Consider the following 24968-nt stretch of genomic DNA (forward strand, 5'->3'; position numbering starts at 1 on the left):
CTGTTCTTGGGTAAAAATAATAATACAGCCCTGCATAACCACTTTAAAAGCTTGATCACTGCTCCATTGACTTCAATTGTACTGACAAAATGTCTATGTCTGCCCATTCAATAGAAGTGAATGGGGCGTGGGTCATGCATGTGCATTACAGCTATATTCACACATTTGGGACCCCCTTTCTAGTAATCGGGTGACCCCAGTGACATTTGAGGATGTGGTCTAGATAGAAGTCACTACAACAGTGCTGATGCCAGAGCCATGTGCTTGTCAAGGTGAATATAAAGGAGTCGTTTTTGTTGCAGTCGCCTCAATTTTTTCAGTTGATACAAAATGATCCCGATTCAGATCCAAATGCCATTTATTCGGGTGTCGATTAGGTGCAAAGCTTCTACAATTCAACATGAAAGGAATAGTATCTGCAATTACCACCTCTAGGGATACCCCTGCAGGGGGCCTGTGCCAAATGTGACTCCATTTCAGGGACCCTAACCTAAGGTACTCTACTACCCCCAGGTCTAGGGTGGGTTTGACTGTGCAAAAGAAAAAAAAAATGTATCTAATGTACTTTATTTCTTTTTCTACATGGTAAATATTGTAGTAGACACTATAAAAACACAACAAATCCAAACGATTTCCTGAAGGTTTGTTACATTGCAATAGGAAAGTTGCATTGGTTCTTTAGACACAGTCCCTCAGCAATCTCTGATACAGAGCATGGAAAAATTGTTAGATGCTCCCCCAGTGGAAGTCTGCAGAACATGGCTGCTGAGATTCTGCCACAGTGAAGACTTTGCTTAATATCTCCATGTAGTTTTTGGAATGAAAGGATGAGAAGAGACAGGCTGATCAGTGCCCCCCTGCCCACCACACACAGTGCATGGCATTGGATTGACATCAGCAGCTCCTCTTCTTCTTCCTCCTCTTGTTCTTCCTCCTCTTGTGTTGGATCTTCACATGCACTTCCCTGCTTGCCCTGACAGCTGCAAAAGAGAGAAGAGAGAATTTTTAGCAAGTAAGGCAATTTGGAGTGACATGCATACGATCCCTCCCCCTATACAGGCACTGATTCACCAGGAGATGCAATGCAAGAACCCTGAGGAGCTGGATTGGGGAGCAACACCAAAAACACCAGCCAAGCAAGGCTTGCCATAGGGGTAAGTGGAAGGCTCCAGGCACACAGATCCCCCCATCACAGCCATGGATGACATGCAGTCTGTGGAGGGCTCTAGCTTTGTAGGATCCCCCAGAGCTATGTGTATGTATACAGCCTGCCACTATATGTATACAGCATTCCATCTCTATACACTGGGTCATGGCTCTGGCTGGCTGAAGGCTGCACATTATCCCTCCTATTATTACCCAGCTGCTGGTTGACTGACTGACAATGGGGGCTCAGCTCTCCTCTGATTTTCACCTCTCTATTGACAGTATTTGGAGAGGAGCAGTGAGAATATGGCCTGCAAAGGGTTAATGAGCCCCCCCCCCTTCATATGTAGCATAACTGATTTAATTAGTGCAAGCCAGGAGGTAGATGGAGGTAGGGGGAGAGAGAATTTGCAGTGCATAGATCAGGCATGGGAGAATCTAGTTTGGATTAACTCTTTTGGAGCTGGGGGGGGGGGGCTCTAGTTATTGCTCAAGGGGGCCTTAACCTTTCAAGTGCTGAACATCCTGAATTGCTGTAGCTAGGCAAGAAAAAAAAAAAACAAGGGGAGGGTGAAGACACACAGCTCCTGATATAGAACTGTTAATCTATCAAGTGATGGGGCATTAACCCTTCATCCAGTTATTGCTGGTCATAAATCAGGGGTTAACTCCTGGCTAGCTGGGCTGGTTCAGATCAAGCTGAGATTGGTAGGAGAAAGATGGCATGCACAAAATACTGCTGCTACAGTGCAATGTTGGGCATATATTAACCCTTTATATATGCCCATGTTGGCACTGATTCACTTCTGATTTTATGTAGTACAGGCCCCAAATAGTTTTTCTTCCAAACAGTCCCAGATTGTTATGTGCATGAGGAATCACAAAAAAAATAAATAAATATATATATATATATATATATATATATATATATATATATATATCTCACAGTAGTGTATTTGCCAGTGGGGAGAGATGAACCCATTGTGACTGCTGCATTAAACTTCTATAACTGTGCCATAATGGGGTCTATATTGGATGTGGGGGCTTTCAACCCTTCCAGCTTGGTTGTTAGCTATACACTTATCAGATTTAGCAATAAAAATAAAATCTAATTCTGCTTCTAGTAATCCAGAAAATAATGTAGTGGTGGGATACAATGTTTTAGAATGTCCTTCTTTTTCCATGATGTGAGTCCTTTGGCCCATTTTGGCTGATAGGTGTGCCCCAGTTTTTTTTTTGCAGAAAGCAGATGATACCCTTTAACGCATTGGTACATCCCAGGACTAGCAGAAAAATGTTTTCAGGCCCAATAAATTGAAGGGATCTGGGACGTTCCTGTAGCGTCTGCATGGCGCTGTGGATGTTGCTGGAATAAATCCGTTGGCGAAATTGCACGTTTCTGTTCCTATTTTCGATGCTGGCGTATCTTACGGGAGAGGGAAATAAATTGTGTATTTAAGGTCAGGATTTTGGAGGTATTTGGTTAGGGGATCCCATCCTTCGCAATTCTCCCATATAATGTTACCATATATTAGGACAGCAAGGACGTCTATGGGGGGCTGTGGGATCCTTTTCAGCACATCACTGCCCCCTGAACTTCTCATTCACAGAAACCAGACTGCTATAAACGGCACCTGTATTCTGCTGACCGCATGCACAGGGGACGCGGTTGGGAATTTGATTTCCCTGCTATTGCCATGCTCTAATATTAGAATCGAAATGGCTCACTGCTCCTAAAGTAATCACCTAATAGACCACTTCTGTAAAGAACTTCTTCATGTCGTAGGAATATGCCTGAAGAGGTCATAGTGAGGGGGGTCAGAGGCAAAGAGACCTCATCTATGGGTAGAAAAAAAGGTATTGTGGATTTATCCAAGTTCAGGGAATCCGTGTTTTTCAGCCGTCTTATTCAAACGACCGTATGAGCGCTGTCCGAGGAAATAACGGGCGACGCTCGGACGAATGTTAGTGAGTGGGGCAGTACAGATGAGCGATTTTTTTTTTTTTTTTTTTTTTTTTAAATCTGCGCAATGGCAGCATGCACTAATTTCTTCCGTATATCGAATGAGACCCAGCCATTAAAGTTTATGGGTGTTCAAAATAAAAAAATCGGATGCCATACGATTTTTTTATGATTGCAGTTGTGTATATGATGATTCATTGCCGCTGCTGTAAAAATGGATTGTATACGGATGATAAGTGAGAAAAAAAATCGTCTGGGTTTTCTGGCTGTGAAACCCTGATATTTTTATACTGTGGTGTGAGCCTCCTCAAAACGTAACTATGTTGTGGTCTGTCAGCACACATCTGTCTGGGGAATTATTGATGTAGAATAGTTAGGATATGGTATTAGTCCATGAATTGCATTACCCGGTAATCAAAAAAAAAAATCTGTAAAAATTCATGTTTTTGAGATTTCCATCAATAGAAGCATCCTTTTCCTTAGGCTTTGTTCACACATCAGTATTTGTATGCCAAAACCAGGAGTGTCTCCAAAACACAATCATTCAATGATAAGTTTCTCTAGGTAAGTTCCAACGATGGCTTTGGCATACAAACACTGATGCAACATACTGACGTGTGAATGACGCCTTACACTTTGCAGTGGAGGGGTTAAAAAAAACAACAAATGGCGAGGTGTACTCACTGCAAAATTAGTTTTAAGGGGGAGCAAACTGAGCAGGTTGTATACATGGCTCCAATTCTTATGGTCCCTTGAGAAATCCTCGGAGAAATTTGGGTCGGAAAGGAAAAATGTATTGTCCCGGTGTCTGTTCTGGTAGTAGGCACAGCGCTGATTTCTATCATATATTTGTGCACTTGGGTAGAGAGTAGTGATGAGCGAAGGTGCTGGGATAAGGTGTAATCGTTAGCTCGGTGCTAACTCTAGTGTCTTCGGCGTGCTCGAATAATATGTTCGAGTCCCCGCGGCTGCATGGCTCACGGCTGTTTGACAGCTGCAGCACATACAGGGATTACCTGTTTGTTAGGCAATCCCTGCATGTATTGCGGCTGTCTAACAGCCGTCAGACGTGCAGTCACGGGGACACATTTTTCAAGCACGCCGAAAATACTGTTATCACCGAGCATACTCAGATAACACCTTATCCCAACACCTTCGCTCATCACTAGTAGAGATATATGTGGTTGTCTCTTGCTTGTTACTCATCTTCATGGTGGTCTTTGATTTTTATATGCAGTAATATGTGGACATTGTATAATGAGAGGTCTCGTCTACAGTAGGCCCTGAATGGCAGTATTGTGGGGGAAACATTAGGCTATGTGCACACGTAGTTTTAGGTACTGCGGATTTTTCCGTACGGATTTACCTGCGGAGTAGCCTGCAGTTTAGCCCTGCAGTTTCACACATCTACAATGGAGAAGGTGTGAAACCGCTGCAGATTCCGCACAAAGAATTGACATGCTGAGGATTTGAACCCGCAGCAAATCCACGCAGAAAAATCCACAGCATGTGCACAGCGTTTTTCAGTTTACCATTGAAAACAATGGTACTGTACAATGCAGCTACATCTGCTGCGGATCCGCAGAGCCTGAAACGCCTCGGATCCGCAGCAGAATCCGCACCGTGTGCACATAGCCTTAGGCACTGTTATGTAAGTACTATATGGCAGTTTTATTTTGATGATATCTCTATGCAGTATTTAGAAGTTCCATGGCGGTATTATTTATGGTAAATATGCAACTTTTGAAAGCATAAGTTTACTTGTTGACCAGAGCAATAACCTCAACAAACACTATTGCCTGCAAGGTCTGCTCACTCGATGATGCCCACTGGTGATGCCCTGCAGCTCCCCAGAATTCTGAACTTGTGTAGCACTAATAAACCAAGAAATGGGTGACAAAGGAGCAAAATATACCACTTTTCTCCATCTGCTCTTTCTTCTCTTTGAAATACATTTCCATATTTTTTTTTTTAAAAGAAAAATTGTTTTAGTGTCTACTTGATTCATCTACATAGAAAAGTGGCGGAGTTTCATCAATACAATGTTCTGAGCATTTTTAGATAGGTTTATATTAAAGGTTCTCATTGTTTCGGTGCGATTGATGATTGTATTTCCGTCATCTTTTAGGAGGGGCATGAATACCTCTCATTTAGTGACTTTTTGATTTGCGCCAAATTTATCAAACCATTTTTTGCCTTTATTCAAGTTATCTTTTGTTGTTTAGTTAGTTTTCTGATTTTAATATTGATTCAGTTTTTCTGGATGTTTGAGACAGATTCATGACATTCGACTTTTTTTTTTTAATAAAAAAAGTAATACAATTTGACTCAACTCTACTCTAGTTCCCCCTTGGACCGATTTTATGTACGCCAGTTAAAAAAAAAAATGCAGATTTTGAGTCCTTTTGAGAAATGTGCAACTTTGTGCTAAAAAGTTATAAAAAGCGGTTACAGGGAGAAAGACAATTTGGGGCTTTGCAAAGTTCAGGAATCGTGTGCGCTATTTTGATGATTTTGGCAAAAACCACAAGTCAAAAAGGAAAAGTGACTTAAAAAAAAGTACACGATTAATCAGGCTTTATGAGTATAAGGCCAGATCCATGTGTAGAAGATCTGGAACAATAGGGCCGTGTTGTTGGCTGTATTTTTTATCTGCACCAAATTATGCAATCGCAATCCTATTTGACTATTGAACTTTTGCCGCATTTTCCCCTTTGATGTGTTATTATAACCAGATTTTACAGTTTTTTTTTTCTTTTAAATGCATTTTTAGTACAGAAACTGGGATTCTGTATTTAAAAAAAAATACAATTGCATTATTTGTATAGTGAAAAAACACCAAAATGTGCACAGTTCCACAGCATCTTTAATGTGTTTAAACACGTTCACATGAATAGGTAAGCTCTGTCCGCAAAACAGACCAGAGCAGGAAATGTTGCGCGTCTCGTATGCCGACCATTGGTCTGCGAGATAAAGCTTAGTAGCCCCAGAGAATATAACGTGGCCGTGGACACCACTGACATCACACACACCACAAAGACAACGTCTTAATAAGGCCCTACAGATATATTGGCTTTTTTTTCCTTCTTTAATTTTATTTCGCTTTAATGACGGTAACAGCAGGACATGCAGATCTATTGAGTGTACATCAATGGGGTATCCGTGTAATGCTGTGATGACCTAGGTGCACAGAATAAACACTTTTGCAGCAACGCTCTTCGGAACCCGATATTAACACAAGATTCCCTAGAGCCGGATTCACACATGCAGGTTTTTTTTTTTTTTTTTAACAAAGCCAGCGTTAGCCATCATTGAAAAGGGAACTATAAATGAATGACTGAGGCTTTTCTTTTGGCCAAACACAAAATTATATCCACTCCTGTGTTCTGCTCAACGATCTTCATCAATAACTGCGCTGAAATGCGCATATTTGACTCCAGTCTCATTGGATACATTTACAGTGGTCGGAAAGCTAATGGGATAGCCGAGACTTTGTAAACAAAAAAAACAAAACGTACCTAAGCACTAACAGGCAGTTAATTGATACCTACTTGCCTGTTGTTCTCGGCGCCGTACTTCACTGTCACCGAGCAGTCACAGACCGCCGCTCCTGCCGGCAATTCAGCTGCTCCATGTCAGAGCGGCGGCTTCTTTTCTGATGTGCTATGTTGACAAGGTGGAATTGCCAATATCATGCTGATTGACAATTGGCTCCCTGTTGCCTAAGGATGTGTGCACACGTTGCGGATTCTGCTGCGGATCCGCAGCAGTTTCTGCTGTGGTGTACAGTACCATATAAGTCTATATAAAATGAAAACCGCAGTGCACACGTTGCGGATTTGCTGTGATTTCAAAACCGCAGCATGTCAATTCTTTGTGCGGATTCCACTGCTGTTTGGCACCAGCTCCATGATCAGGTGTCAAACTGCAGGGGAAAACCGCAGGCTAATCCGCAGAAAATCCGCAGGTCTTTTGACCTGTGGATTTAGACAAATCTGCGCGAAAAATTCCACAGCAAAATCCGCAACGTGTGCACAAACCCTGAGGCTATGTACACATGTATGCTGAAAATTTCTGCATGAAAACCGGACTCCTTCCCAGAAAACGCATGTTTTTTTCCCGCGATTTTTTCCGGGGCATCCCCAGACACATAGAAAATAGCCAGAAATGCGGAATTTACCGCAAAATTAATGAGCATGCTGCGTTTTTTTCGCGGTAAACGCATCAATATGCACAAAAAGTGCAAAATGCATTAAAATGAATGGGATGCTTCTTTTAGGCGTTTTTTTTTAGCAGATTTTTTGGTAAATCCGCGGGAAAAACGCGAAAAAAACCGCAACGTGTGAACACAGCCTGACTGTTAGACCTGGATGTCAACTGGGATAACTAAGGGTGGTTTCACATTAGCGCTTTTTAAGCGCACGCACGGCCGGGGGTCTGACTATGTGGCAGTATCAGCTGCCACACAGGCAGATCTCACCAGTGACATCAACGAGGACGGGGGGGGGGGGGGGGTCGCTAATTACCTGTTACACTAAGCGATCCTGATGTCCTCCCGCCCGCGTCCACGCTCGTCTCTCCACAGGAAGCCCAGCAGGAAGCTGACGACGAGAAACGGTCCAGCCTGTTCTCGCACGATCAGCAATAACCAGCGGGGGAGCGGATTGCAGGTAAGTATCAGACATAGCGATATCGCTTAGTGTGACAGTACCTTTAGGCTGTGTGCCCATGTTGCGTTTTTTTAAGCGTTTTTGAAGCGTTTGTGCCGGATCAGACGCTTCACAAACGCTTAAAATAAGCATCCCAATCATTTTAATGCATTTTGGCCTTTTTGTGCCAATTGATGCGTTTTTTTCCGCATAGGAAATGCTTAGCGGCTAAAAACGCAGCATGTTCATTATTTTCCGCATATGTTTTTAGCTATTTCCTATGAGTCCAGAAGATGCGCGGAAAAAAACGCACCAAAAATGCGCGGTTTTTGTGCAAAAAATGCGCGGAAATAAAACGCGCGTTTTTTGGGAAGGAGTCCGGTTTGTGTCAGGATTTAAACGCTAACGTGGGCACATAGCCTAAAGGTCCCATTATTTGGAATTCAGTTAGGAGTATGACAAATTTGCCATTTAAAAGCCTTGAAAAGCTGAGAGCTACCCTCTGTGGAAGTTGTAATGGTGGCCATAATGTTTAGCTCTTGACCTTCTCACTTGGCTATGACTTAAAGGGGTTTTCCACTACTCGACAGTCCCAGTTTAATCAATCTGGACCCCACTTTAAAAAAAAACTATTAACTTACCACCCACGGCGCGGCGGCACCGTTCCAGCGATGTTGGGGCAGCTGTTACCGGTGGCTGACATTGTTGCATTATATACAGTCTGCAGCCATTTAGCCCTTAAATCAGAGAGTTATACCACACAAAATAGTTAATAAATAACATTTCCCACATGTCTACCTTACATCTGCATCATTTTTTTAAACAAATTTTTTTTTTTAGTTATGTTAGAGGGGCAGCAATTTCTCATTTTTTCAACAAATTCACCAAGCCTGTCTCTTTATTAGGGGCGTATTCAGATTGAGGCTATGTGCACACGTTGCGGAAATTTCCACGGCAATTCCACAACTCCATGCCGCGGGAAATACGCATGCAGAAATTCCCGCAAAAAACTAGCATTTTGCAAGAGTAATTAGCTTGCAGAATGCTAGTGTTCTCCAAGCGGTCTGTAGCATCGCTTGGAGAACTGACAGTGTTGGTCACACTCGTCAAACATAGTGTTTGACGAGTGTAAACAACTTTTTACTATTGACGCTGCCTATGCGACATCAATAGTAAAAGATAATAGGTGAGAATATCACGATTTTTTATTCTAATTCTTTTTTAACAGGGATATGGTACCCAGGGCTTAGAGGACAGTCTCCTCTCCTCCAGACCCTGGGTACCATCTGCACATGATCCGCTTACTTTGCGCATGGTGAGCATAGCCACATGTGAAAAGTAGGCGGATCAATGCATTCCTATGTGTGCAGAATCCCCGTGATTCCGCACGAAGAATGAGCATGCTGCATATTTTTCCGCGATGCAATTCTGCCGCGGAAAAATACGCAGCATTAGCTCAGCATGTACGGAATGCCATTGACTTCAATGGGTTGCGTTTTGTATGCATTTTCGCGGCGAAAAAATGCAGAAAAAAAACCGCTTACAATCCGCAACATGTACACATAGACTTAAATGGACTTTGAGGGGCTTATATATTGGAAACTCCAACGCACCCACCCCCAAATACTTCAAAGCTGTTGTCTGGAAATTTTGTAACCCTTCAGGTGCTACACAGGAATTAATGCAAAGTGGAATGAAAAAAATAATTTCAATTTTCCATCTAACATCTTGCTTTAGCCCCAATTTTTTTTTTCACTTTTGCAAGAGGTAACACCTAAAAGTGGACCCCACTGTTCTTTACCCAGTTTCTTACGAGTGGGGCGATACCCAACATGTAGTTAAAAGGGTCTCAAGTTGTATTGCGCTAGTTTTTGTAGTAATTGTCTGTGTACACGTTGGGTAACCTTGAGGAAGAAATGGAGTCCTTAGTTCTCAGATAATGTCACCCGGGATACCAATTGTCTGGGGGCAGTTTGGTGGATTTATTTGGTGGTCCCTACATTCGTATATTGGAAAGGATCACGTGTACCCTGTTGTGCTCTCACACACTTTGTACAATTTTACTCCGTGTTTGGCGCTCTTGGAGGGACGTATTGGCGGAATGACAGGGGTCTCAGTTTGGTTCATTAAGGCTTCATAACGGGCTCGGGAGAAGACAGCTGGAAATGCAGGAGTGCTGTGGACAGATTTTGTTGCCTAGTAGTAGAGGAGAGGTTTTTTATTTACTAAGCCAATGTTGAACTTAAGGACCCAAATTTTTCTTGTTTCATGGACATCTATGAACAGGAACAAAAGTCAATTGGTTTTTGGGAAATACATTGTTGGGCATATAAATTTGTTTGGCGGGCAATTAATTGTAGGACGTCTGGAGTAATAAAAAAAAAAATGTGGAAAAATTTAAAAGGGATAAAATTGATGACATCTAATTTTATTCCAGGGGCTGCTGAAAATTTGAGCGAGAATTCATTGTTGGAATATTACAATAGTGGGGGGACTGCAGAACTTTTGTCCTTCCTCTGACGTTTCAGCAGTGACGACTGACTCCACTACCATCATGCTGTGGGATCCCATGGAGGAAGAGGAGTCGTCACTGTTTGAAAACTGTTCTGCTTCAGAAGCAGATTCGGTTTCATTCCCGGAGCAAAGCCAGGTGTGCACCTGCTCCGCGGTAAACATTATACGGGCCATAGTCACAGTTTTATTGTGAATACCTAACCAAAAAGAAAAACTAGCCTAATCTAACACTAGTAGACCTAATGTAACAATGGTAATTCTTTTGTTTAATTTTTTTTTTTAATAATTTTTTTTAACTTTTGAGCGAATCCAAGCTTTTACCAAAACCCTAGCTAAAGACAAAGAAAGAAAGAGAAAAATTATAAAATAGAAAAAATGTAATCCAACAAATATTTGCCTTCTGGTCACTGTGAAAGGATCTGTCATAGTGATCAAAAGTCAGAGACCAATAGAAAAAATCCCTGCTGTTGTCAGGTGCCATCCGTCAGATCTCGACCGGCACACTGCGTATGCGCCTGACATTTTGGTTTGGAAACAGGAGGAGGAGGGCCAGGGGATGGCATCACCGGTACCGTGGGGGGCCTGAGGACATAATTTCTCTGTCCTCTAACATGTTAGATCATGTCAGACGAGAGAAAAATTATTTTTAAACCGGGATTTACTTTTTTTTTTTATCATGATCGCCGGTATTCGGTGAATAACGGCGATCACGTGATGAATGACCGGAAAAACTGTCTCTGTTCATGTTCTCCAGAGTCTCAGCTACCCCCTCGGACGCTGGGGGAGGGGCGCTATTGAGTTATATCTCAGCGTCGTTAAAAAGCGGCGCTGAGGAATAAGGCCCCTTAATGGCCGCCGTTAAAAGGTGTATTGGCGGTCATTAAGGGGGTAAATGGGCAAGTCAGAAATAGGCAACGTATGTATGAGACTCCAGGAATCACACTCACTTTGCTGATACTAGGAAATCCTTAGGGTTTTGTGACAAATCAAAGCAGAAAATAAAAAATGCGACAAATCTGCAACGTGTGCACAAGTTCTAATACTGTATTATGTATCATAAGCGAATAAAAATCGCCATGTCTCCCTCTAGGTGAAGCCTGATGAAGGGAGATGTTTCGCTGTTTAAATCAGTTCATGATTCATGTCAGACAGCTGCCATGTGCATCTACTTGTCCTGAAGTCTTGTTTACTTCGATATTCAAATATAGCCTCCACGCCATGCCCTCCTAAATAAGGCAAGACGAGTACTCGCAGGGTGTGAGGTTACTACACGGAGGAAGGGCTGGGGGCTCGCCGCTGCTCTATACATCTTTCCTTTCTACTAGTGTCCTCTTATTGTGACAGATGCATGTGAAGGAATATTTCCATGTCAGCTGGAAAAGTGAAGAGTTGAAAGGCACGGTTATATATTAAGTGGTGTAGCTTTTAAAAATGGCAAACTATCACTATGTTAAGTATGCCACCAATTATGTCATATAATAGCCAGTAGCCGGACTGTGCTGCTAGTCATCCATGTTCATTGCTTCTACTTTTAAACCTTTTAAGATGCCATCTTTTGCATAGGCGTCATTGCATGGACAGCAGCTTTGACCTACCGCTGAACCGAAAGGTCTCACATCTGGGATGGTTAATATTTGTATACTCCATTGATAATTCTGTGTTTTTGTGCGATATACTGTTAAATAATTATATTTTTAGGCGTTTGTGAATCAGTGTAAAATCGTTACACGTTTACGCGTTTTATCATTAATATTTGCAGGGAGTTTTTTTTTTTTTGAAGAGATGTTTTCTTCCAAGGGTATGTGCACACGTTAAGTATTTGCAGCAAAAATTTCTGCATCTCTCGGTAGAAAAACGCTTCGTAAAATAGGCGCGTTTTAGCCATGTTGTTTACATGAGTTTTTGTTGCAAATTTTTCCCCACTCATTAGTACAGGTGGAATCTGCAGCAAAACCGCTGAAATAATTGACATGCGGACAATTTACGGTCAATCTGCAATGAAAAAGCAAGCAACGTGTGCATGAGCCTTCAGGATTCTCATTCACTTTGCTGGTACGAAGAAATCCTTCATGACATGTGACAAATCTGCGTACAAAAAAGGCCACAAAACTGTAACATGTGCACAGACCTCAACAAAGAAAAAATTGAAACTCATTCTTTCACGTTCAGCATTTACATGCATGTAACGACCATACTTGTTTACATCGTCAGTGTTCAAAATGTATTGTAGATTGACAACATAGTTCCAAATAAATGGAAGCGTAAAGCCGTGCCGAATCATGTCTTCGTAGACCAAAACCATACAGTAGTGAAAAGGTTAGCTGGAACTGAGGCAGTGTATGTAGTACGTTCGGCTCTTGCACATGTGCCACACTGAGGCAACCTTATTGGACAGATTTTCCAGTTAAAACACTATGGTGACATTTATAAGGTCCCCCCCACCACAGAATAAAAGGAAATATGTAAAACACACGTTGGGGCGCATTGTAGGATGTTACAGCAAGTTCCTTAATTATATAGGACCATATAGAAATAATGCTCCCTATGCCCCCTTAGTTACATAGCACCATATAGTTATAATTCTCCCCTGTGCCTCCGTAGTTACATAGGACCATATAGAAATAATTATTTCTTGTGCCTCCTTAGTTACATAGCATCATATAGTAATAATTCTCCCATGTGCATCCTTAGTTATATAGTAATATAATGCTCCCTGTGCCTCCTTAGTTACATAGCACCAGATAGTAATAATTCTCCCCTGTGCCTCCTTAGTTACATAGCACCATATAGTAACAATTCTCCACTATGCCTCCTTAGATACGTAGGACCATATAGTAATAATTCTCCCCTGTGCCTCCATAGTTATATAGCACCTGTGAAGCAGTGACCGATGTCACAGGTAGGGGTGGCTGTGTGTTCCCCCCAGGATGCGCACAGAGGCGTATGGAGGCCATGAGAGTGCATTGCAATCAGAGGTGTAGCTGTCTGTCATTGCAATGCAGACTATAAATACTGTAAGTGTTAGTCTTGGGCATGCTAGTGTCCAAGGCAGAGTAAGGGAAAACCTGCTCTTGGTTTTTGTATTTTGAAACAGACTGCAGGATGGTAGTCATGCAGTCCGTTTCATTCCAGGCACAGTTTTTTCATGTTGCTGAAGGCCACAGATCCCAGTTAAAATCCCTGCAGTAAAGGGTTTGTGTGGGTCATGTCCGGTGTTAGGTTGAGTGTCAGTCTGGTGTGTGCTAGAGGGCAGAGCAGTCGGCTCTGTGGTGCTCCATCTGTGTGAGGCAACATGGACAAGCGGAGCCAAGCAGCCCAGGGGCCTAGCACCCACAGCGTACACAGCAGTGCAATCACCCACGGAAACTGGTCTCGGAGGTGGACTGTCTTTTGCCCGATGGTGAACCGGCGGTAGACTGTCCTGTACCCGGAGGAGGACTGGCATGGTTAGTGACTGTAAACTGAAGGATATCATGTGTTGTGTAATGCTGTGAGTAGAACATTAACACGGTGGTGCAGTCGCCCACGGCAACTGGTCTCAAGAGGTGGATGGGAGTTTTTAGTGACTATAAACTGAAGGATATAGTTTGCTATGTAATGCTGTGAGTAGAACATTAACACGGTGGTGCATCAGAGGAGGACTGGCGTGTTTAGTGACTGTAATCCAGAGAACGTTTCCCGACTGCGATCCGGAGGATACTGGGTACTATGTAGTGCTGTGAATTGGACATTAATGCTATGCACTTGTGTGAATTGGATATTAATGCAGAGAAGTAACCGCATTAATGAGACTTTGTGTTGGAATTTTGCTGGGTCACTGCCTCATCACTGCATAAGTGTGCTACCGTGGCACTGCACACCATATAGAAATAATGCTCCTCTGTGCCTCCTTAGTTACATAGCACCATATAGTAATAATGCTGCCTGTGCCTCCTTAGTTACATAGCACCATATAGTAAGAATTCTCCCCTGTGCCTCCTTAGTTACATAGCACCATATGGTAAGAATTCATCCCTGTTCCAGTGTAATACATGTAACACACAAATCTGATTTTAAAATCGGTCACTTTCTGATAATACATTTCTTTTATAAGTTGTCAGTATACAGTAATTACCGCTGGTAGCCATCTTCTGGGAGTGCATATTTTACATGCATTTTGACTCTGGTTTTTGCCTTTTTTGCCATGTGATGTTTTAAACATGTTCGCTTTTTTTTGATACCTTCTAGTATTTGGCATTAACAAAACTTCACTGATACAGACATGTATAGTTTACTTGCATTTTTTTGTTGTTGTAGATTTTCCTCATCTATTGCAATTCTATGGGGAAAATCCACACATATAACTCAGCGTACCTGCGAGAGAAATTGACATGTTTCAGATTAAAAAAAGCGCACCACAGGTCAGTTTACACAATGTAAAAGAAGCACAATGGGCAGGAGATTTCTATAAGTCCCATCCACTTTGCTGACGCTATAAGACGCTGCATTTTTTGTGAAGTAGAAGTACGTAGCGAAACAAACTCATAGTGAGAACTGAACCCAACAAGTAAAGCAAGTGCAAATAATACTCATATATTTGAAAATGCCACAAAATATATACAAAACATTTATTAAAATATAAGTAAAGTGGCCAACTATTTTTACTTACATTTGACGGATATTCTTATCTGCTTCTTACAGTTATGTGCCAGTTTGTGGTTGAGGATCAGAAAACGGGTTTTAATATATCAAGTTGATTGATTTCCTTATCGTACGTCAGCTGTCTCTGGAATTAACTGTGTATGATCTGTAAATGATCAGCAGGTGAATATGCAAAGTGCTCACACATATTAGATAAATGTCAGTCTCCTATCAACATCAAGATTGTTTCAAGACTGGTAATTCAAGTCTAAAGCTGCCCATACACATTAGAAGGCTGACCATCGGTGAGCTGGCCGCCATCTCGACAGTCTCTCCCATACACAGGAGTTCTCTCTTCTAAGCGCTCCCGTGATTATTTATTTACTAGCTGAAGAGCCCGGCGTTGCCCGGGCATAGTACTTAACTGTGGGTCCCGCTGTCTTCCTTAACAGCCCCGCTCTCCACCCGCTATCATGCTCTCTCCTTCCGCAGCCCCGCTCTCCACCCGCCGTCCCGTTCTATCCCTCCACAGCCGCGCTCTACATCCGTGATCTGGTGTCCCTCCACAGCCCCGGTCACTTCGTTCACAGCCCTGCTCTCCCGCTCTCTCCCTCTACAGCTGTCTTCCTTCCTCCACATCCCCGCTCTCTATGCACCACACACGGTGACGCCGGGACCAGGAGAGAGAGGTGCGCAGATTGTTAGTTCGGCCGGAGTGGGCGGAGCTGGATAGAGTGGGCGGAGCTAGAGCGGAGCTGCAGCGCATGTGATTGGGCGGCCTGCGGGGCGTGGCATAGCAGGGTGGCCTGAGTGGGCGGAGCTTGCTGGAGTGGGTGGAGCTAGAGCGGAGCTGCAATGCGTGTGATTGGGTGGCCGGCGGGGGAGCGTGGCCTAGCGCTGTAGTAGGCCGCAGTAGAAGCCAGGGACTAACTTTAGGCCCGAGAAGCTGCAGGGCAGAGGGGGGATAGCGCAGTTGGCGACGGGGAGCGCCGACTGAGCCAGGACAGGGTTGGGAGGGTGCCGGCACTATTCGACCCCTGTCCTGAAAACTGTCTTCCTCCACAGTCCCGCTCTCCATGCACTGTCCTGCTGTATCCCTCCTCAGCCCCGCTCTGCTGCTTTGTGGTTGGTTGGTGGTACACACACACACACACACACATTCAGATTTATATATAGAGATTATGCTTTGCTTGTATAGCGCCATTAATTCCACAGCACTTTACAGACATTATCAGCACTGTCCCCTTTGGGGCTCACAATCTAGATTCCCTATCAGTATGTCTTTGGAATGTATTTATTTCTGTCTATGCCTTTTTGTCTGTATGCTTTTCTGTCTTTGTGTTCTCTTTGAGAGCTCTTATATGTGGGAAAACAAGCTGACTAGCAGTGCGAAATCAGACAAGCTGGATGCGAATCTGTCACCTCATTTTTGCCCTATGAGATGCGGCCACCGCCATCAGGGGCTTATCTACAGAATTCTGTAACGCTGTAGATAAACCCCCGATGTAACCTGAAAGATAAGAAAAACGAGTTATATTATACTCACCCGGGGGACGGTCCGGTCCGATGGGCGTCGCAGGTCCGGTGCCTCCAATCTTCTAGCGATGACATACTCCTCCTTGCTTCTGTCGTGCTCCTGCACAGGCGTAATCCTCTGCCCTATTGAGGGCAGAGCAGGGTAGTGCACTGCGCAGGCGCCGGGAAAAGGCAGAGAGGTCCGGCGCCTGCGCACTGCAGTACTTTACTCTGCCCTCAACAGGGCAGAGAACTACACCTGCGCAGGAGCCGCAGCAAAAGCAAGGAGGAGGATGTCATCGCTAGAAGGTGGGAGGCACCGGATCCGGACCACGACACCCATCGGACCGGACCACCCCCCTGGTGAGTATAATATAACTCATTTTTCTTATCATTCAGGTTACATCGGGGGGATTAGATGCGGTCACCGCCATCAGGGGCTTATCTACAGCTATCTGTAATGCTGTAGATAATACAGCATTACAGAATGCTGTAGATAAGCCTCTGATGGCGGTGACCGCATCTCTTAGGGCAAAAATGAGGTGACAGATTCCCTTTAACTTCCCAGGCAATCAATGTACAGGGCTCCCATTAACACAGTAGATTCTACAGGTCTATTTTGATAGCTACAAATCTATTTTTTCATTCCATGTGTTACAGTGGTTTTAATTTCTTGCACTTCCTATGCAAACTATATATTTCATCTTTGGTTTCTAGGGGTATTGTCATATGAAGGCTTCAGTCACCTTTAGTCGTCTTCGTAGTGTTGTATTAGTTGTTAGCAGTGTCCGACTGGGGTGCCAAGGGACCACCAGTAACATTGACTTTGAGGGGCTCACTTTTCACCTGCATACAAATATTATACTACCCTCGTTCACAAATTTACTTATATCTCTATATAATAATAAACTGGGTAGTTTGGTTACTGAATGATGAGATGATGCTTTTTTTCTGTGCAGAATGAATCAAGTGAATTATGCCAAGTACTGCCCATACAGTGGGGTTTGGGGCCCAGATCTGGACAGGGGCCCACCGGGGGATTCCCCTGTTCCCCTGTGGGTCAGTCAGAGCCTTGTTGTTAGCGATAAAAGGACATCATCTCCGAACGCCATACCGACAGTAAATTCTTGTGAACAATGTCACTTTGTACGTTGTTTGCTTACCCTGTGTGACTGTTTGCTTTGGTTGCTTTTAGAAGATGTTCTGGAGTGTTTCTTGAGTCATCTATTTTTTAGCCTTGAATTTTTTTTTTTTTTTAGCCAGAGATGAAAATGTAGTATAGGGAAAATGTAGGAAAAAAATACAAGAAACAGTACATGTGTAAAAGTCAGTACCAAGAGGACAATTCTAAAAATGGCACATAATTAATTATCCAGAGAAGGAGAAGACTTAACCCTCAGCAACCAACCAAAGGTACAGTGGGTACCGAAAGTATTCAGACCCCTTTAAATTTTTCACTCTTTGATTGCAGCCATTTGGTAAATTCAAAAAAGTTGATTTTTTTTCTCATTAATGTACACTCTGCACCCCATCTTGACTGAAAAAAACAACACATTTTTTCAAATTTATTAAAAAAGGCAAGCTGAAATATCACATTGAAACAAGGAATGAAACATTTAAAGGGGTCTGAATACTTTCCGTACTCGCAGTATGTTATTTATTTCTTATCCAATTTACGGGAAACAAACCTGTAGAAAGTGATTGATCAGCGTGGATTGAGGTAATATTTCCTACTGAGTTATCTACGTTGTCCATTAGCTCATATTCAAATAGTCTTTGAGTTTCTCATCTACAGGACCACATTCTATTAGTGAGATTGGCTTCAAAGAGAGTCTTTCACTCGGGGATTCATTACATTTGTACTTTACTTGGACAGCCCATTGATTTTAGTGGAAACTGTGATTAAAGAACCACTTCAGCATTTTATTTCACTGCTAGAGTGGTATCACTAATGTCTGTTCCCTTCCCATTGTAATATACTCACTAGCCACTGTCTTCTGCACTTCCTGGCCCACTTCCGTCCCGTTCCGCCATCTTGTGACTGACCGGGAGTCAGCTCTAGCGGTTCCATAACTGGCTACCACATTTTCTGTTCTTGAGTTCTTTTTAGGCTATGTGCGCACACTGCGGATTGGTCTGCAGATTCTTATCTGCAGAACCGCAGGTAAAATGACCTGCGGATTGCCCTGCGGTTTGCCACCTGGACAATGGAATAGGTGGCAAACCGCAGCAGAATCCGCAGAAACAATTGACATGTCAATTCTTTCTGCGGATTCAAAACCGCAGCTTTTCCGCAGTTAAAAATCCGCAGCATGTGCACAGCAGATTGTAAATCACATAGGATAACATGCTACTGTACACTGTCTGCAGAACTGCTGCAGCCAAAACCGCAGCGGAACCGCAGCAAAAACCGCAGCGTGTGCACATAGCCTTAGTGTTTCTTAAAGCCAGAAAGTTGCCATTTGAAATGACTTTAGTTTTGTGCCATGTCTGTGATCTGCTTTTTTTCTACAAAATTAAACAACTGAATGAACATCCTCTACGGCCACTGATTCCATAATTTTTGCCAGGGGTTTGCCAGGGGTTGTATTATGTCTATCGACACTGTGATGTCCAAAACTTTTCAAATTTTGTGTTCCAGTTTCAATATTCAGGTGTGTAAATTGGTAAATGGATATAACTTTTTTCTTTTGTCAAACAGACATCTCATTAGTACTGACCGGACAGTGTCAGGGTGTCTAAGGACACATCCTCATCTTGTAACTCCGAGTAGAGGAGTGCCTTTAAAAGGATATTCCAATTTTAATCATTTATGACACATTCACAAGGTAGAGAGTCATTGGGCCATTTTAGAATCCTTGAATGCTCAATTGCAGGAATTTTACTCTGCACTGTACAGAATGACGAGACTTGACATAAACTGTGTGCGCTACTTGTTTTATGTAGTTTCCATGCTGTGTCTAAAAGTTTATAGGAATACACCCATGCAGGACTAAATTGTATAGTATGATGTAGAAACCTACAATTATGGCCTAAGCCACAGAGTCAAGGCTTATAAAAAAAAACTACAAAAATAAAGATGTGGTCAGCAGAATAGTAAATATGGCTTTATTTGTTACAATATATGCATAAAAAAGATCAATTAAAGAGGTTATGTATCATCTAATTGCCAAAATATGTCGTGGAGCATGGTGATTATTAGAAACTTTAATAATAAAGATTATTATTATTATTTATATAGCGCCAACATATTCCGCAGCGCTTTACAGTTTAACAGTTTCAAAACACAAGTCATAAGTAACAACGCTAACAATACAATAATTAAAGCAATATAAGACGAAATAAGACGACCCTGCTCGTGAGAGCTTACAATCTACAATGAGGTGAGGGAGATACAGAGTACAGGTGTGTATTTACAATGGTGTATTTACAATGAAGGTCCAGCCATCTTGCGGGAGTGAAGGATGGATGGAGATAGTGAATGGGCTACACACGCACACTTACACAGAGAATGACTTTGATTAGTGAATGTGATAGGCCGCTCTGAACAGGTGTGTTTTGAGGGAGCGCCTAAAACTATGCAAATTGTGGATAGTCCTGATTTCGTGGGGTAGAGCATTCCAGAGGATAGGAGCAGCACGGGAGAAGTCTTGGAGTCGGGAGTGGGAGGTATGGATTAGTGCAGAGGTTAGTCGAAAGTCGTTTGCAGAGCGCAGCGATCGGCTAGGCCGATAGACAGAAATGAGAGAAGAGATGTAAGATGTAAACTTTACAAAAATGTCATATTTGCACATGCCCAGGCAAGGTCTGAGGGTTTAATGGTATCCTGTATGAAAGGCAATCAGTCAGCAGGTTTCGCTATGGAATCTGACAGTAGCATGATGTAGCAGCAGATACCCTCATTCCAGTGATGTATCTCTTACTCTTATCTCCATGGTAGTAGCGATCCTACAAGTCACAATCAACCCTTTAACAAGTCCTGTCATATTACAAGACTCGTTAAAGGGTTGATTGTGACTTGTAGGATTGCTACTACCAAAAGGTGGCACTGTAGAGTAAGGGTCCCGTTACATTTAGCGATGCACCAGCAATCCCGACAACGATATGACGCGGTCAGGATCGCTGGTGCATCGCTAAATGGTCGCTAGTGAGCTGCCACACAGGCAGATCTCACCAGCGACATAGCAGCGGTCGTTACTTACCTGTCAGACGCGGCGATGAAGACGTCCGCGCGTCGCTCATCGGCGCCAGCAGGAAGCCCAGCAGGAAGCGCCTGACGAGAAACGACCCAGGACGTTCTCGCGCGATCACCGATAACCAGCGGGGGGGCCAGTCGGAGGTAAGTGTCACATATAGCGATATCGATAGCAATATCGCTGCTGCGTCACAAAATCGGTGACGCTTTAGCGATATTGCTAGCGATATCGCTATGTGTGAAGCCCCCTTTAAAGTCCTCTTTCTCTTTGAAGAGGCAATTTGCATATTAAATTTCCCAGAGGAGCATTGCACGGCAAATAAGCCTCCTTACCTTGACAAGCCAGAGCTGGTATGTCACTCTTCACGAGGAGAAACCTTACCCCTTAGATCTCTTATCTCCAGTGACTTATCTCGCCTCGTGGTGTAGTTTTCTCTGCTGCAGATCTACTAGTTCTCTGAATGCTGTGCTCTTTACAACCCTGCTCACACAGCTGATTGGCAGCTTTCTGTGTGCACTGTGCATTGCATCAGGGTTGCCAACCTACTAAAAAAAAATTTGGACACCTGGACTCAAACAGACGACCTAACGTTTTTACCGAGATTATCGGCACCACATAGTGCTACATACTGTATAATGGGCCCCATATATTGCTCTATACAGAATAATGGACCACATATATTGCTGCATACAGAATAATGGACTCCATATAGTAGGGAAATAAGTATTTGATACACTGCCTATTTTTCAAGCTTTCCCACCTACAAAGAAAGGAGAGGTCTGTAATTTTTATCATAGGTACACTTCACCTGTGAGAGACAGAATCTTAAAAAAAAATCCAAAAATCACATTGTATTATTTTTACATAATTTGCATTTTATTCACTGCACAACATTGAGTTTCAGCTCTCTCCAAAGATTTTCTGTTGGGTTCATGTCTGGAGACTGGCTAGGCCACTCCAGAACCTTGAAAAGCTTCTTACGGAGCCACTCCTTAGTTGCCCTGGCTGTGTGTTTTGGGTCATTGTCATGCTGGAAGACTCAGACAGGACCCATCTTCAATTTTCTTACTGAGGGAAGGGGGTTATTGGACAAAATCTTGCGATACGTGACTCCAACCATCCTCCCTTCAATACGTTGCAGTCGACTTGTCCATTTTGCAGAAAAGCAAACCCAGAATATGATGTTTCTCCCACCATGCTTCATGGTTGGGAGAGGATGTTCTTGGAGTTGTACTTATCGTTCTTCCTCCAAATACAGCAAAGTTCTATTTTGGTCTCATCTGACCACATGACTTGGGACAGCAGCTGGCACTGATTTTGTGTATTTACAGGTAGACTCAAAGGAGCATATTATTTACACTGCAGATCGCTGAGTGCTACCTCCATATGTAACATTAGGGTAGTGTGCACTGTATAAATAAAGTGCAGCACATGCTGTTTTATGAATTTGCCACAGCTACTAATCCAAACCAGGTTGCACCTGCCATTTTTTTTCATGTTGGTTTGGTTGCTTATTGTGTAACTTACTTCATAGCCTCATTGCCTTTTTTTCTGACGCCAGAGGAGCTCATGTAAATATCAAATTCAGTCTGGACTACATTTTTCAGTGGTTAGCACTGCAGCCTTGCAGCGCTGGGGTCCTGGGTTCAAATCCTACCAAGGACAAAATCTGCAAGGAGTTTGTATGTTCTCCCCGTGTTAGCGTGGGTTTCCTCCGGGTACTCCGGTTTCCTGCCACATTCCAAAGACATACTGATAGGGATTCTAGATTGTGAGCCCCATCGGGAACAGTGCCAATAATGTGTGTAAAGTGCGGTGGAATTAAATGAGTAAAATAAATAAAATATTTTCTTTTACTCCCTCACAATCATCACCAATATTTCAGACAGTTTTATATATATTTTTTTTTGTCTATTGGTTAGATGAGCTCCCAATGAGTTGTCGTTGATTTGTAGCCTATAATACAGCTGTAGCGGGTCTGCATCCTCGCACGTAGGGTAATTGAAGTTGTCAAATGCATTATTGTGAACATCTGTCTGAGTTTGCGCATGCTGTGATATTAGTTACGTTATCAATATCAGCAGTGTCGTACTGGTGTGCCAAGGGCCCACCAATAACCAACTCCAGGACCCCACTTTCCAGCTACATGCAAATGTGATATTATCCTCAATCACAAATTTATGTAACAATGAACTTGGTAGATTGTTAAATGAATCAGATATTGCCTTTGTCTGTACATAGTGACTCAAGTATATTGTGCCAATTATTCCTCTTATAAGAGGGTGGTGGCTCTCTTGCACAGGGGCCCACCGGAGGATTCTCCGGTTCTCCTGTGGGCCAGTCTAAGCCTGGATGTGAGTGTAATAATAATGCAACTTTTTGCATATACACATTTGTTGTATTATGCATAAGACTCAGAATATAATTGCCTATGCTGGATACTACGGATGGATATACAGTATGTGCAACTGATGCAGCTAAACGGGGGCCCATCTGATAGTTTCCGCTATCTCAAAACAATAACAGTTCTGCATTCTCTCTGCCGTGTGAGTTCCGTCATCTCTGGCCACACATGACATTACGAAAGGTACTCTCTTTCAGCATCTGACTGTGATCATCATGCCTGTGTGTGTGTGTGTGTATATATATATATATGTATATATATATATTTGCATTTTCTTCAATCTGGTTTTTCCCAGGAATCAAACTCAGGACCTGTAGCATAATAGTAAGCCATAGACTGCAACGGAATTTTCTCTACCTAAAAATCTAAATGGTATTCTTCTTCTTTGTTGGAATACATTTCCGCAGTAGAGAACACATCTGTATACCTGTACATTTAAGATGTAAAGTAAAAGCTGGAATTTATTTTCCCTGTGAAGTTACTAAAATAATGATCATATTTTTGTAATACACTTTTTTTTTTTTAATTAATGTTCAAAAACCATTTAGTAACACAGACAGAGATGTATTTGGTATCCCTGAAACGTAACATATTGTATAGCATACATTGAGTAGTGGACAACCTCTTTATTCGCTGAGTGTAAGCATCTTGAAAAAGGGGAAGAAAAAATACAAAATATAGTAGAAATTTGCAAAACGTATTAAACAATGATAAGAGCTTACCGTATGTTCAAATAAATGGCGAACTAACACTTTAATATTAGAAGGATATATCTGTTGAAAATATGCTTTATTGAACTGTTTTGTTTTAATGGAGTTGCCAGCTTTAATTATTTTCTTGTTAGGAGGGTCCTCCAAACATAAGCAGAATATAGGGCTTTTCATGCTGACGTCACCAGCAATCAAGTGTAATCTGCTGGCGGACCTATTCGGAAGGGTTCAGTTTCCCTGCAGCGCCACTGCAGGTGGAATTTAGCATTACATGCTACCATTAAATTAATGGGATGTCCATGTTATGCAGGAAAATCCTTGGTTCTCCAGAGTGAAGGAAGTTCTTTCTAGCTGCTCTCTGTTGTGTATAGAGGAGATTCTGTTCTATGCCCTAAGAGAATATTTCAAAAGGAAAATTGTGTTCTCTTAGGAAAGAGAATTTGATCTTCCTGAAATTGCTTTCACCCTATAATATATAAAAAAAAATGCTTTGCCATAAATGAACCATCTCTGCGGCATGAGACTGACAACCCTTCCCTTTCAGTACATGATGAAATGTGCTAAGGGAGGAAAGACCCCATTGTGGTTCTCCACCATTGCAGCCCCTAGATAAGTAAAACTTTCACAAGTGAGAGATCAATCCATATCCTCTCATAAACTGACCTTTAATATAGTCTTAATCCCAGAGCATACAACCTTCTCCTTTTTACTCATGGATGTCATTGGCGAGGAGTTCAGTGATGAATCTACGCTCCTAACTTTCATTGCCACATTACCATATCCAAAATGAGTAATGCCAAGCCAAGGGACTGGCTGCTTCACTTCATACAGACAGATTGGCAAATGTAAGATGTGTTTCTTCCCTTTGGCAAACCACACATAGGAAGAAAAATTGTGTCCTGGAAGCAGATGGCTATAAAATAAATCCAGATAGTAAAATAGCTTTAAGGCTTCCTATCAGCAAGTGATTTTATTCCCCAAGGACTATGACCATCAGTCAGAAGAATTTATGGCAACGGAAAAAAAATAAGAGCTTTGTAGGCTAAAATAATGACTGTGGAGCCTTCAGAGAGAACAATTATTCATATGGTCTGGGTATAGGGTCATTCATGGAGTCCTATTTTCCCTTTTTGTGTACTTTTTCTAAAACACTTCTTGAAAGTAGATATATGGAGTACACAATAGGAATTATCTTTGAGACTCTTGCCTAAAAATATAGCGGACAGTGCCGAAGACAATGTCAGATAACAA

General features: G+C 42.5%; 1 protein-coding gene and 1 long non-coding RNA gene across 4 annotated transcripts in view; one reads left to right on the plus strand and one right to left on the minus strand.

The window, feature by feature from the left end:
* Positions 1 to 551: 551 nt before the first annotated feature.
* LOC141058022 (uncharacterized) lies at positions 552 to 6767 on the minus strand. The gene is made up of 2 exons (XR_012222078.1): positions 6661 to 6767; positions 552 to 980 (listed from the first exon to the last, which is right to left on the minus strand). It is a non-coding gene; the product is annotated as an uncharacterized lncRNA (long non-coding RNA).
* Positions 927 to 24968, plus strand: part of SLC8A3 (solute carrier family 8 member A3) — a 463850-nt gene continuing 439808 nt past the window's right edge. For all 3 annotated transcript variants that reach the window (XM_073554155.1, XM_073554156.1, XM_073554157.1), the window contains exon 1: positions 927 to 1154. The gene's annotated coding sequence lies outside the window, so the exon portion shown is untranslated. The remainder of the gene's footprint in view (positions 1155 to 24968) is intronic.

This window comes from Dendrobates tinctorius, unplaced genomic scaffold (assembly GCF_039654945.1).
Source record: "Dendrobates tinctorius isolate UK_male_01 unplaced genomic scaffold, ASM3965494v1 ptg000208l, whole genome shotgun sequence".
Taxonomy (NCBI): Eukaryota; Metazoa; Chordata; class Amphibia; order Anura; family Dendrobatidae; genus Dendrobates; species Dendrobates tinctorius.